This window comes from Onychostruthus taczanowskii, unplaced genomic scaffold, assembly GCF_017590055.1.
Source record: "Onychostruthus taczanowskii isolate IOZ18803 unplaced genomic scaffold, ASM1759005v1 scaffold136, whole genome shotgun sequence".
Classification (NCBI taxonomy): domain Eukaryota; kingdom Metazoa; phylum Chordata; class Aves; order Passeriformes; family Passeridae; genus Onychostruthus; species Onychostruthus taczanowskii.
In genome coordinates this window covers 1,054,682-1,070,041 of record NW_024498529.1, presented here as the reverse complement: position 1 = coordinate 1,070,041, position 15,360 = coordinate 1,054,682, and the positions used below count along the sequence as shown (strand labels likewise).

The 15,360-nt window shown below is 40.1% G+C and overlaps 1 protein-coding gene across 1 annotated transcript in view; it reads right to left on the bottom strand.

Annotated features, from left to right (window-relative positions):
- Window positions 1-15,360, bottom strand: part of ITPR2 (inositol 1,4,5-trisphosphate receptor type 2) — a 244,644-nt gene that overhangs the window by 82,223 nt on the left and 147,061 nt on the right. The window lies entirely within an intron of this gene.

The following is a 15,360-nucleotide window of genomic DNA, read 5'->3' as shown; positions in this document are numbered from 1 at the left end:
AGAGGAGCTGTTGGGGATCTCTGGTCTACTAACAGATTTTCAGAAAGTTTGGAAGAGACATAAAATCCCAGAGAACTCTGAGACATCTCACATGCAATGATACTTTTCCAAAAGTACCAGGGAGTACTTACACTTTTCAGTGATATCCAGCCCCCTGCCACGAGTTTGATATCAGCTCTGGGAGAGGCAAAGGAATGGCTGATTTTGCATTCCATTAACACAAAATTAAATGAAGTTACTATATACTGATGGCAGTTTTAATATTGGCATCATATTGTAATAATTGCCTCAATACAGGTTTACAAAACAGACTTTCTGACACTTCTGAAGATTATATTCTGCTTTTGCTAAGATTAAAATATCATTCTGGTAAAGTCTGATAAACTGTGCAGTGTGACACAAAGTTGTAAGGCAAAATTTTTGATTAAGTAAGCCCAGAAGGATAGTTATCAAACGGCTTAACAACTTAGTGACTGACATAATTCAATGTGCAATTTAAAGCAAGAAATCATAAACAAATGTATAGGCTTCTAATGGGAAAATTCATGAAGTATGTATTGTCTGCCTCATTTGGGGCTTTTCTTAATGAAATTAAATCATACAGAAAATAATTATTAATCGTGTTTGGAAAGGACGCACACAAAAAAAGAGGGGATAAGGTCAAGTCACTGCTAACAATTTAGGCATCATTTATTAAACTGACTAGAAGTAAACAATATGAGTGTCATTATGTCCAAATCTCTGTATGCCTTATTAACAAAAAAATACAGAACACACACACACAAAAAAAATTGAAGGATTCTGTTCTAGGAGGTCATGACTTTGGGGAAGAATGAAAAGCCTAGGAGAAAAATCAGTGCAATGACAACTCCCCAAATCCCACAGTTCTGCAAAGGGTAACAAGAGCTGTTATGTGGGATTTGTGAGACTCTCTCACTTATTCACATTCAGGAGCACATTACTGTAGCAATACCACATCACAAATTCGTGTCCACAGTTCAAGAATGCTGACAAATTGGATCAGGTCTGTAGAAGCTCCATGACAGTGATTAGAGAATAAAACAAGTCTTTTCATCAGAAATTCAAGGCATTCAATCTACTGAGTTTATCAGTATAAGCCTGAACTCTGTTTCTGACTATCTACTTAAGAAATCTGATATAATGGATGACTTCAGTCTAAAGATAAAAGGTGCAAGACATACTGGTGAGAAGCTGAAAATGGAGAAATTCAGCTAGAAAAGAGGTAGAGGCAGCTGGGTTATTCAGTTTGTGGGTTATGAATTTTATTTTTATTTTATGTAACAGTAGTAGCATTTAACTATTGGAACAGCTTAAGAAGAGGTGTGATAGTCTGTAGTGCTGGCAGTTACTAAACCATGACTAGGTGGCTTCTCAGACAGAAACTATTTGAAGATCTTGTGGTCTACATTAGGAGAACAAGCTGGGTGACAAAAATATGCCCTCTCACATAATCTATGAAGACATCATACTAACTTTTCCTGTAGTAAATATAGATGAGGCTTTCTATGAAGGCTGTTTAAAAAACAACTACATCTACATGTTTCTTATTTTGTCATTATTTATAAATGAAATTTCTATTCTACTTAATCTGAGTGCCTGCTTCAGGATGATTTTTTTGCTTGTTGCTTCTGTTGTTGTTGTTGCTTTTCACCCATTTTGTTCCCTCATTTCTCTTGGAGATAAAACATGGTGGGAGAAGGAGTTTTGTGCAAGTGGTTTCTGTGGATATACCACACATGGTTTTTTATAAGTCTTTAAATTATGATACAATGTGCTCTTGAAATGCAAGATGACACAGAAATCTCCCCCTCTCCAAAAGGGATCAGCTGAGGCCACGACTACCACACGCATAGCGTTGCACAAGCACGGGCTTGGAAGAGAACCCCAAACTCTTGACTCCTATTATGTCCACAAAGTGGAAAATTTATGTTTTCATGATGCCAGCAACTTCCAGGGGGCTCACGAATTGGGGGAAGTTGTTTGTTTTGGGGAGTTGTTTGTTTGTTTTTACACAGAGTGAGCTTTTTCTTGGTTTTGATCTTTTTGCAATAAGATGTTTTCATAGCCAACTGATAGTTGAAAGTGATATAGTTTTACTAATAAAATATGACACCCAACAGCACAGTTATTTGCACACTGGGGCCTTTATTCACACCAGGGAAAAAAGCACTTTCAAATATAAAGTTTGGTCCAGCTGGTGTCCAGTTCTGCTTCCACTAAAATCAATGGGAGATTTGCCAGCAACTTAAGTTGGAGAAGGAGCAGACATGCATTTTGCCAGGCAAAAGTATTTTATCCAAGTCTAAAAAGAAAAAAACAACCCAAAATATGCACCAGACTTCATGACACAGTTCTCTTAGGAGAGCAGAGCTGGCCACCCACACCTCTCAGCTGTCTCTCATTAGGCAGAGACACCCCACATTTAAAATGTGCCATTGTTCAATCCTACACAAAACTGGGAGGAATCCCACTTCTCTCAACAGAAATTTCCTGCATCACAAATACTAACTGATAAACTTGAGACTGTAACTAATGCAGAGATGTATTAACAGGTCCAGATAAAAAAAAAAAAAAAAAAAAAAAAAAAAAACAAGCAAAACCTTCTTTAAACCTAACCCTAACCCAAACTGCAGTTGTTCTAAAAAGGAGTTCATTTTTTAAGCAAACTTTTAATTCTTCTTTCCTTTGCAGTTCCAGGTTCCATAGAAAGCTGGAAGCTTAAGTGCCAAACTATTGCAAAACAACTGCTATTGCCAGTCCATTTTCAATATGGATAGGGAAAAGAATACTGGATACATCACAAAAACCCCCACAGGTTTTGCCTGATAACTGTCCAATTTTGCACCCTGAAGAAACTCAGGAAAGCATCATATTAAGAGAAAGATTTTTTTGACAGTAACTCTAAAAAGTGGCTCCACTAGGAATACAGCAGGAGATAAAAACTGTTTGGGTCAGTGAAAACCACATCATTTGGATATTTAGACATAGACTGAGAAGAAAACACTTTGAAAAACAGTTTGATTTTGTAATTATGTAATTTTTCTATTGGGTCATAAAGTATTAGTAGCTGCTGAATGGGTTTTTTTTTTGTTCAAATATCAGATCTCTAGAGATGTATATATGCATTTATATACAGAGAGAACAAGTCTTTGCTGTGGGCAAATATTATTGTTTATATCTGTCACTTGAGCATATAAACTGTGCACTTACAAACCAGGTCACGTTTGCACCTCTATAATTTTTCCTTTCAGACTTCATCCAGTACAGACAACGCACTGAGATACACAATAACTCAAGTTCTCCACCACAGAAGGAAAACAATGTATGATTTGATCACGATTATTCAGAAGCATTTATGAGCGCACCATCAATAACAGACTGTAGGAAAAGACCCAATCTGAGAAGCACAATTTTCAAAGACTAAAACTATCTAACTTTTATGCTGCAGGGGGTAAACTTTCAAAGAGATGCACAGGGAGTTATGCACACAAATCCTATTATTTTTAACAGGATTTCTGTGTGGAACTCCTCATTCTCTGCAAGAAAAAAAATAAATACCCCTAAGCGCCCTAATGTGAGTATTTACTAAAACAGACACTTAATTTCCAGATGCATACTTATGAGCACTACCGTGCTCTGACGTTTTATGAGCAATTTGTAACTGGCAGCAATGGAAAATAATTGAAGTGGCCAAACACCAATTTCAAGACATTATTCTCTTTTGCCACACTGCTATTATGTTGAACTTCAAAGTCAGAGCATTACAGATACCTGATTTACTAGCTATGGGATGCTCTGCAGATGCAGTGTCTGCCCTGGTTTGGATCAGATACAGCAGAATCTTCACCTGTTGGCTCAGAGCTTTCAAGTTAGCTCAGGAGACACTTCTATATTTCAGTTTTCTGCTCATTTTTACCTGCCACCAGTTCCGCTGACTTCTTCCTTGTCTACTAATAAAGATCACAAAATCATAGAATGATAGCCTGGTTTGGCTTGAAGGGGACCTTAAAGGTCATCCAGTCCATCCCCCTGCTATGGGCAGGGACGGCTTCTGCTATCCCAGCTTGCTCAGAGCCCCATCCAACCTGGCCTTGGACACTGACAGGGATGGGGCAGCCACAGCTGCTATGGGCAACCTGTCCCAGGGCCTCACCCTCCTCACAGGGAAAACTTTCTTCCTCATATCCAATCTAAACTTCCTCTCTGTCAGTGTGAAGCCACTGCCCCTTGTTCTGTCACTCCAGTCCCCCGTAAAGAGCCTCTTTCCATCTTTCCTGTAGGCTCCCTTCAGGCACTGGAAGGCCACAAATGAGGTCACCCTGAAGACTATTGATGACACTTCAGAAATTCAGAATTTGTACTAATGTCACTGCTTACCTCTGAAGGAACTTACGCACATCCTAAAACAGGTTATTAGAATTATTTTGCAACCCAGGTTATAGGCTTTTCAAAATTTTTCTTTGGATTTGATATGATTTTTGGGTAGTACTGATATAATACTAAATGAGTACTTCTCATTGGTTCTTAATAGTTTCTAGTTTTACTGTGTACATGGCATTAAACCATGTCTTGTGTCACTTTCTTCAACCAACAGAAATGTTCACAGTTAATATGAATTATTCAGTTGAAGTGCTTTATATGTCTATATTATTTTTTTAATGATTATAAAAGCAACTAATTTTCAGCATTCTTGCAAAATAATCAAGGGGCTTATGAATTGTATCAAAACAATCCCAAGACCAAGTCAAAACCGAGCATTTTTTCCTCCAGTGCCACTCACCTCAGAACACTACTATATTCAACACACAGAACTGCCAGATTCTGTCTTTCCATGATTTAAAGATGTGCTTTGGACAATGATCAGCAACCCTCTATCCAGAGTGCCCTGAGAGCCAGCCTGACAAAATTATCAACACACCTGACTCTTCTGGGAAACGCCTCTTTCATTCTTAGATGGAAACAGATACCAAATTTTGCTGATTTCTTGGATTTCAGACATTAAGGGGAAAAAAAAAAACAGGTGTGTATATGTGTTTGTGTCAGTCTCCAAATATACTTGCGGCTAGTGCAGAGGAAAACAGCTGGTCAAAACGTATTCCAGCAGCATCCATCCAGGCAGCAAAACAGGAACCATGGAAGGGAACCAAACTTGCAGCAGTTCAGCGCAGCAGAAATATTTCAAGTGCTATCAGTGGTGTGTGGAAACATTGTCTTAGCATCCACCTTGCTGGAAAACCAGCACAAATCAACTCCAAAAAATAATGTGGGTGTGGTAAGGATACAGCAGGAGATGTCCTAAGTAGTGACTGCAGTGATGGGCAGATTGTCCCTTCACTCTGCACTGCACACACAGAACAGCAGGGAAAACAAAGCACCCCCCTCCTTTTGTAAGCAGAGGAGAACAATTCCCACCTGGAACAAAGCCAGCTCCTTTGGTGGCTGGCTTTGTTAGGTGGCATTTCAGACAAACAGAAAAGTAGAGCAAAGTTAGAAAACACTATAAGTCTAGTGCTTTATTAGCTATCCATTTTGACAGGGATAATTTGAAAATATTTATAATTCATGTTCCCCAGTTAAAAAAAAAAAAAAAAGAAAGAGTAGTAGTAGCAGCTTGAATAAATTTCCAGTAAACTTGATTATGAATTTTCTATTCGTGTCAACTCTCCCAGCTGTATAATCCTTTTCAGGATGATATCAGCATAATAACTGGCACCTAAAATTTTGTGCTTGTATGAGAATTCCAGTCTACATTAAAAAAAAAGTCCAGAACAAAACCAAACACCCCACCACTATGCTAATTTCTACTGCTCCTTGTCCTAGGAATAGTACTTGGAAATGTGAAACCTGTGTGGCCAGAGCCAGAGGGCCAGGGAAAAAAAAAAAAAAAAAAAACCAAAAAAAAAAAAACCAAAAAAACCAAACAAACGAACCTAAAATATGGATGGAGTTTGATTGCCAGAGGTGCAAATATCAAATAAATATTAAGCAACCTCCTCTGGTAGATTTGTTGATTTTTGTCAGATCCTTGCTGCTGACACTTGGCTGTTACCATGAGGAGCCACATCTCCTCTTCCTCAAAAAGCAAATCCACTCCCAAGTAGCTAAGAAATAATGGCAATGCAGGATTAGGAGGAAAAGCCAAACCAGAAGGAAAGGTCCCCTTGATCAAGTATAGGAACTGGATCATCTTGTGACTAAAACAACGTCATTCACCACCTGAGCTCTTGTTCCTGCCCTGGCAAAGGCTGTGCTGCCACAGAGAACAGCTGGGCTCTAGCACATCCCTGGTGCTGAGCTCCTCAGGAGGCTGGAAAAAGGTCTTTGGTAAGTTTATTCCCCAGCAATGAGGAAACAGGTCCTGGCTCAGACCCTAGCCTAGCTAGGCCAGGCTACCTCACCTCCCATTAATGTCATTCTTAAGTGAGCAGGCTAAGCACCTCTCCAGGCTTATTCAGGGATTATCCTGGACTTTACCCACTGTTTCACAAACCTACAGTGACTTGGTGATGGAGCTGGCCTTTCCTGGCATATCTGAACTTTTTATGACAGAGCTTATCTTCCAAACGCAGACAGACATTCTGATTTTTGAAGGCAACTTTCACTAGGAAAAACCTATTTTTCCAAAACAGTTCGCAATCCTCCCTTTCAAATGAGAGGCCAATATTAGTTTTTCACTCTTGAAGTCTAAAATTTCATCAGTTCAGATAAATAAATCCAATAACATCCTTTGACGACTGCCATGGAAATAATTCTGACTTTGTGCAGCACTGCAGCAGAAGGTTCATAAACTACTTCTATTAGCCAAAGTTGCTGCATGAAACTGAGACATTGTATTAAGAGAGTAGCATTTTGTTTTTAATAACTGTCAGAGATATATTGGCTGTCACACCAGAGCCCAATAGTTTTTTAGGTGTAATCTTACTTCAGGAGCAACAAGAATTTCTAAATGCCAGATTTCCCAAGATCAAGAAAAAGTTATCTTATATGTTGAACAGAAAAAAAAAATAGCATTGAAGCCACTCCATAACTGATTGAAAAATTGACCAAAATTTTCTTGAAATTAAATCAGCTGTTCAAAGGTACAGACAAGCGGGAGATGAAGTCACATTTTCATGAGCCTGTCTCAGCTTTTCAAATTCCCACTACTAAAAGACAGATTCATGTTTATATAAAATTTAATATGCAAGCTGTTCACCCATAATATTAAACTGCCCCTTCATATTTAATATTTGCTAAAATTGTGGAGTTATTTATGTCCTAGATAAGACTGCAACACATGTGCATTAGCTGTTTCATCATACCAGATTTTAGTATATATTTATTATGAAGCTGTTGCCATTATAATGCCTGTCTATTGCTTCCAAGGAGAAATATATCATCACTGGAATGTTCCTACATGCACAGCATGTAGCTATGGAAATACAATGTCATAGGCTTCTTTAGAGGTGTTAAGTACACCACAGATTGACTGGGAGCCGGCAGGAAACCTGCTCTGGAACTCCTGGAACAGCAATTTTTTTATTCTCTGTTATCCACTGATATTCCCACTCCTGACATCTCTCTGATAAATGCCATGCAACATCCCAACATCAGGGCTCAACAGCATTATGAAAACCAAGAAGAATTTTACAGTTCCAGTAACTGGGAATTAAACTACACAGGCACGGCATCAAGTCAGTGCTTTTAATGAACACAAAACAAAAGCCACCAACAATTTTAGAGGCTACACAACTGACTATTTAGGCTGTTCTGACTATTGGTAAAATCCTCTGTTCTGAATGCAAAAACCTCGTGAAAACATGGAGTAGGGTGAGAAATAATACAAACAAAATTAGTGCTCTAAGTTGGATCAGTGACACAGTTTCATCTAAGTCCCGTGTTTTCAACAGGTTGCCATTTCCTAGAAGGCTCAGAGAACTGCTGGGAGCACACAAAGGTATGGAAAAACTCTGGTATTGCAGATTGAGATTGCTCACCTCGGAAAAGACACGGGAAAAGCACAGCAAAGCTTTAATGGGGTGGAGATGGGGAGGTTGGGAATTCCTGTCTCTACTCCCACTCAAAAAGTAGCCCCCAATGAAATGTGAAGAGGATCAATGAAAAAGTGATAAAGAAGTAATTGTTAGGCCACACACAATTAGATGGTCACGGGAAGTCACCAGCGCCAAGAATACAGCAAGACTCAGAAGAGGATTTGGGCATTTCTATAGACAAGTAAAACCAGTTACAATAGCAAATTGTAAAAAAAAACAACTATGGGAAAGAAGACAAAATCTCTTGCTTTAGGGCCCACAGATCTTACTGTTAAGGATTATCCCAAGATTCCAGGAAGAATAGAAAACTTGAAGTCTGCCTGCAGTGGGGGTTCTTAGACTTTCTGAAGCATCTGGTGATGGCCACACAGCAAGAAACACTCTTAATCCTCTGGTCTGACCCTCTTTAGCAATCCACATGTGTTTAAAAGAGACCATGAAATGTACCAAGTCTATTTGTATTGGATCAAAAAAACAGTGCAACCCAATGTAAATTCAAGAGGAAAACAGTTTTTATGAATTTCTGACAAGGAGACATGGAGAGCACTACAGTGATCCAAAATATCAGCTGGAACCCAGACTCCAACAGGCTAAACACAGAACTCCCATAGCAAGAAAACACATTACAAAATCCTAACATGAAAAAGATCTGCATTTTGTCTATCTGATAAATATCCTTAGCAAAATACTACTGGTTTATACAAAAAACAATGGTACCAACACTTCAGCTTTTCAACAAAAGGCAGCCTCTTAGAGAGAAGCTCCAGGCTCCTTTCCCCAGTGAGACATTCTGCTGGTATGGACCTGGGGACACACACTCACTTGCTCAGCCAGGTGACTCCAAATTCTCCTTCTCAATCCCACAGAAGACTCCTGGTTTGTCCTAACCAGGAGTACCTTATCTTCTAAAGCACTAAAGAATGTCTCTGCATGGCAGAGACAGCCACAGCATCAGCCTTCTCAGCTCTGATGACAGCCTATGAACACCAGATCCCTCATTTAGCCCCAAATAACACTGACCAGAACATCACCATTATTTAGTTCCTTTAATTAATTACGACTGTGCAAGGGCTTTGTTATATAAATTGGTTTCCTATACATATTAGTGCCTTTTTGTTCCCCTGCGGGTCCACTTGATGATGAAATGGCTTTTTTTTCTGCAAAGGACTGAATGTCACTCGATGCCTCCACCTACACACTTAATGTCCCTCTCTGGCCTAAAACTCCCTGTAAGTAGAAGCAAGCATTAGTATTCTAACTGTGGCACCATAAGCTGCTGAGACTCAGCCGAAAGCTTGACAGATTTATATAGTGCAGAAGGGATGATACAGGAGACTAGGAGAGGATCTGGATTTTGTCTCTCCTTCTTTGCTGTTCTCCATCTTTTTTCTTCCTCCTTGTCCCCTCTGAATTTGTATTTTTCCTCCCTATCCCCTGGCTGTTCCAAGGACACATTATAATCCATATGACACTTGATGTGTAGCTTTTGCCCCTCAGTCACCCTGGCAATCCTGCCTCTTGTTTAACAAAGCAGCTCTGGAGAATGCTGGGAAAGGGCAAGTGTGCATTTGGGAAGGAAGCATCTGGTTAAAAGTTGAGCCTTTTCCTTCTCCTCCACACTTCAGTCACCAAGCCAAACTCCCAGCAGAAACACACCTGATGATTCACTATAGCAAAAGCATTGGAACTGACAGAACAAACCAAGATGAAGCAAAATGATGTCCAAAAAAATTAGACAGGAAAACTTTAAGATGGGAGCAAGCTGGCAGATGAAGAAGTTCCAAGAATGGCAGCTGGTTCTGCAGAGAATTTTCCTCAGGCTTTGGTATATGCAGATAAGTACCTCAGACAACTGCAAAAAATCATTACTGACAAGAACAGAAACTCATCTTAATGGACATGTATTCTGCAAATCAACAAGGAGATGGGGAAGGAAGCAGAATAATTTTTGGAGTCTAATCTTGGACTCAACTATGAGAGAAGTCAAAGGAAACTGAGTATACCAAGTACTGACAGAGGATCTAGATGAAAAAAATGCTATTGTAAACCTCACAGCAGAATGTTTCTACAGTGCTAAGTAGAAACTTTAATTTGCCTGCTGCAAAGCCCTTAGCATTTTTAGCACAAGACTCAGGTTTAATTTAAATAGGTCTGAGCAACAGACATATTTACAGTGACAAAGGTGTTTTATTTTGTTTTCACTAGCAGAATGCTCGAATGTCTAATTAAAACCAAATTCTACTACCAAAAAAGAAAAAAAAAATCAGAGCCAGTGCCTTTTTAAAATTACCTGATGTTTAAGGCAGACTAAATTGAGTCAGTTTCTGGGAATGTGCGTGCTCTGACCTGTGTGAAAAGGCTGCTGAGGGACTGTGTACAGGCAAGACAGTTACCATGGATACCTCACTGCTTTAGGTGTAGAAGCTTAACATTACAAACAACTTTGCAGCATTAGGCTGCCAGTCTCATAAAAACACTGCAAAATAACAATGAGCTCTGAGATAACCGTTATGATCTGCTTTGTGCCATGCAAATATAAATCTTCTATCCTAAGGCAAAAGACAAAAGTAGGATTGAGGGGACATGGCCAGATCTTGCAGGCCTTAATTTACAGTCTGCTCCAGAAAGATGCTGCAGTCGCTGCAGAGCACTGATGATAATGGGAGTGTGCACTACCTGCAAGTAGGCAGTGTGTCTCAGAATATTGTCCTCCTGCCTAAAGCTTTACCTAAATTAGGACTCCAAACCAGAGCCAAGCACAGGCAGAGGGAAATACAGTCAGAGCCAAAAACCCCACAATTATTTTACATTTTCCCTTTAACAGCACAAGTTATTCTGTAAATACTACCACAGGGTTTATGGTATCACCCACACTGACTGCATTGAAGGACAGAACTTCCACATGAGATATGACATTGCATTATTCCCACATCCTTCCAAGAGCATGGGGTCTTTGTGGGGAGATGCTGACTGTGCCTGCTGGGCAGTGAGCTGTGCGCCTACTGAATGCCCTCAGCCTCGAGAGAGGCCAGAGATTTTTTAGCTTTACAAAGGCAAGCCTAACTACCACTGCACGTGTCACACAGTCTCAATGAGAAAAGAAAATCTGCTTCATACCATTCTAATAGTGGCAAAAGAGATTCACTCCCTCACACCAAACTATCGGATCTATTGATCCAACAGCCACCCATTTTTCAGGCAGTGAATGCATCTGTCTCCTCCTTCACCTCGAGCAAAGATTCACAGGAAATCACTTGAGATGCTTTCTCCTGCTTCTGGTATTAAATTACACACAAAAGAAGTTCAGGTGCAAGTGAGGCTGGGGTGATGTTTCAGGGGATGAAAAATCCATCTCAAGGAGATTTATGATCATTTCAAGTATTCCACAGCCAGGAGCTCACACGGCTCAAAAGCAGTGCTAGCAGTGCTCAAGAGCCAGCTCTTACGACATTAATTAAGATGCTTCAACAACAAGATTATAGATGTATTTATTGCAAAGTTGTGATGGCCAAACCCTTCCATAAGGCACGACAGCAGAACATTGTACTGGGAGAGCTGCAAGTTACAGGCTGAGGAGCAATCAAGAAGTTGGAGCTGATGTGGGATGCAGAGAGGGGCATTCAGCTCCTGAGACTCAGCTGAGCACAGCTGTGCACGACTGCAATGTTTCATAAGCAAACAGCAGGTACCCCTCCAGCATTTTGCAGACATATCTACCAGGGCAAACTGGACTTCTTTCATGCTCTGTCAAATATTTTTGGCAGTGGGTGCACTCCCCTACACTGTAATTAATTTTGCACTGAAGGCACCCTGAGTTTTCGCCAGCACAGAACCATTTTTCAGCCATCATGGCACAAATAAAAAGGGACTCATCCAAATGACTGAAACCCTAGACCTGTGCCACAAGAGACCACATTTTCAATATCAGGCTTTGTGCCCATAGTTACAAGAAGGAATAATGCAGATCACATAAATGGCAAAGTAATTGATTCTATCTGCAAACCAGGAAGGCAAACTTTAAATAACAGCACAAAGGGCCCACTTGGCTTGTTTGAGAGCACTGTGGGTGCTCAGGTCCCCCTGCAGCTCTCACCATCAGCATTTCTACTACAGCTACATGAGTTTTGTAATGGTCAGGAGCAGGTGCAATGTCTGGGAAACCTTTACACCAGTAAACACCAGTTTCCCAGAGGGCAAGGGTGCAAAAGTTCCAGCTTGTTATGATTGATCCCACTGGGAACTCTGAGCAGGCAATGCTAGAGCAATGGGACAAGGAAAGTGTAGCTAGAGTGATCCCATCATGGCTCTAATAACATTAGAAATCTTTTTACTGCCTTTAATGGGATTTGGATCAGGTGCCAAGGAAGCCACTTTACATTCCCCTGATCAGTTACTCCTACCAGCACAGCAAAACAACCAAATCCTAAGCATCTTTTTTTTGCATGTCTGCACTCCATGAAGGCTACAATCCCCCCACATCCACATCTACACAAAAATAACCTCTGCAGTTGCAAGACAACTTGTTTCTTAATCTACTAATGAGATGAATTAGTAAAGTAGGTAAGAAAAGGAAGTAAAGAATTAAATATGATTTTTAAACTTGGCATTTTCTCCTCTAACAATGTTACTGTGTATTTTAAGCAATCAACCATCCAAAAGAGGCCTGTAAGTGGCTAGAGCTATACTTACAATATTATTAATTTCAGTTTCTGGAGAGAGGGAAACTAAGTGCTCAAAACGCACATTAAAGCATCCCATGTAACAGTGCTGTGCTGCATGTCCGAAATCACTGCTAATGTTGTATGAGCTGCAAGAAAAGCCACCTGATTTTTCTGGATTCTGCCTGTGCTACAGTTTAATATCAAAGGGAGTATTTAAATAAATACTTCATTATGCACATTGCTGGCTGAGGTTTGTCACTATTCCTTGCCCTTCTAATGAAGAAATTAAGTGGATTTACAGGAAGACATAAAGTCCTTGGTGTGTTCCTAGATAAAGAATCCCACTCCCCCTCATTTAAGAGCAGCTAGACTTGCCATACGTGGTGATTATGTTGAGGGTGAATTGTTGTGGTTACTGTCCGGCAACACCCAGCACTGGCACATGTAATCCCCAACGTGTCTGGAAACAGCATTGCATCAAACCATCCAAGCTAGTGGCTTACACAACCAGACACACCCCTTTGAAATCTGTCAGCTCCAGTGACTTGCTGTGTGCACTTCTGCTTCTCAGACATCAGCTCCATCACTTATATCACACAGGTATCAGCCTCTTTCAAAAATAAAAGTTGGAAGCATTGACCTTTAGCCTAACTTAAAATCTTAGGATGAAAAAAAATAAATCTATGTATCAAACAGCAAAAAACTGCTTGATTTTAACACCAAATCTGACCTTAGCTCATAAGAGGCTGTGGATGATCCATGCATCACTATGGAGAGAAACCTCAGAAAACAAAACAAGACAGCACCAGAAAGGGAAGCTGCAAAATTCTGCTTGTGAAACTAATTCATGAAATGGTTTAATTTGGAGCTAGCCTAGAGTTCCCTAAGGCTGGGCTGCACTGTACACTGTAAGCAGGTACATCCCATCATTAAATCTAAGAGCTATGGATCAGGTTCTTAATTAAAATCAGTTCTGCTGGGATCTCTGCACCAAAATTAAAAATCACTGAGAAATCTCAAATCAAAAAAGGCATTCATGTCTCCAGCTCTCAGGCAGCCATGTCATATTATGTGAAGACCTGTGAATAAGAATTATCTCGTGAAATCAGTGGGACCAAACATCAAGTAGGGACTGCTCAGCTCAGAACAACTGTATCTGCAGCATAGCTGTGTGCTAAGCAGGCAACAGCCTAAGCCACAGAATGACTGCATTTTCTACAGGATTTGAAAACAAACATGTTGTACTTTAACAAGAAATACTGTAACTATGCCCTTGGAGGATTGTTGTTCTGTACCAAAGAATTATTTCCCTTCCCTCTCCTCTCCTCCCCCACTTCCCTCCCCTATGAACTAGTAAATTAATTTCTGCCACAAACCCTCAAACCATATTCTTCCCAATCAAAGAGTCAAACCATACCCAAGAGAGCAAGGCAGAACAGAACCAGTAAGATCCTGCAGACAGCCAGCCTGGGCGGAAAGCTCCTGTCACTGCCACACACAGATGGGCACACACAGAAAGCCTATGGGGGAAAACAGGACAATACCAGAAAGAGGATTACATCCAAACTGCGTTGCTGGAAAATGTTGTCCTGCAACTGGACATCTGCAACCAGACCAAAAAAAAGGCTATACTCAACAAAAGACAGTCCATGTAACTTAATAAGTAAGAAGAGTTTTGGTGTTTTGCCTTTTTTTTTTTTTTTTTTTTTTTTTTTTTTAACTTTAATCCTACATGACAATTTTGGAAACTATTCCTTAAGGACAAGGTCCATATTATGGGAGAATCCAGCATGGGCACTTACGGGCAAATCTATTATAATCTGCATGTATTTCCAGGGGAAATGAAGCCTGCAGTTTAGCTCAGGGTCTGCACTTTGGTGTTTTAGCAAATGGGGGACATAGTGTGTGCCTGTGAACTCAGACAGAATACAGATCCAAGAAGACAGGATTCTTATAATGGGTTTTTTTGTAAGACACAGTGCTACAGGGGCTAAATAAAAAGCTTTTGAAAAAGTCATTGCACATAGCATGAGAATAAAGTGCCAGTCCCAGCAGTGGCCGCACAGCCGGCATCCACATTGTACAACAATCGTGACTATGAAAGGACAGCCCAAGCAGCAGGTGGGATGGAAGGATGGCAGGGGGCCATACCTCAGCACCTCTCTTTCCAATCTCTCTGTTCATTAGTCATGTCACACGGGCTGTTCCCCTGCAAGGAACATCCAGAGGAACAGAGAAACTAGAAATGAAAGTCCCGGGCAGTGGAAGCAGCTGGTAGGCATCTGTAACTGAATTCCAGGAGGACTTGGGCTATTTTTAAAACTCTCTGTAGGCTGGCTTGCTTTTTTTTTTTTTTTTTTTTTTTTTTTTTTTTTTTTTTTTTTTTTTTTTTTAACAGGTGAACATTTTTAAAACTCAACACAGTTTTAAAGTTTCACTGCATACGTCTCTGACTTTCAGCACCATGTAAAAATCAGGCAATAGCAGCAAAGCCCAAGCAATCAGATTCTCAAACTCTGCACCAAGGAGGAAAAAAATAAACAATTTTATTTTAATACACAGTTTTCTCTGCAACTGTATATTTTAAGGATAAAGAACTTTTGTCTTGGAGCACAAACACACAAACCCTCTTCCACTGTATTTAT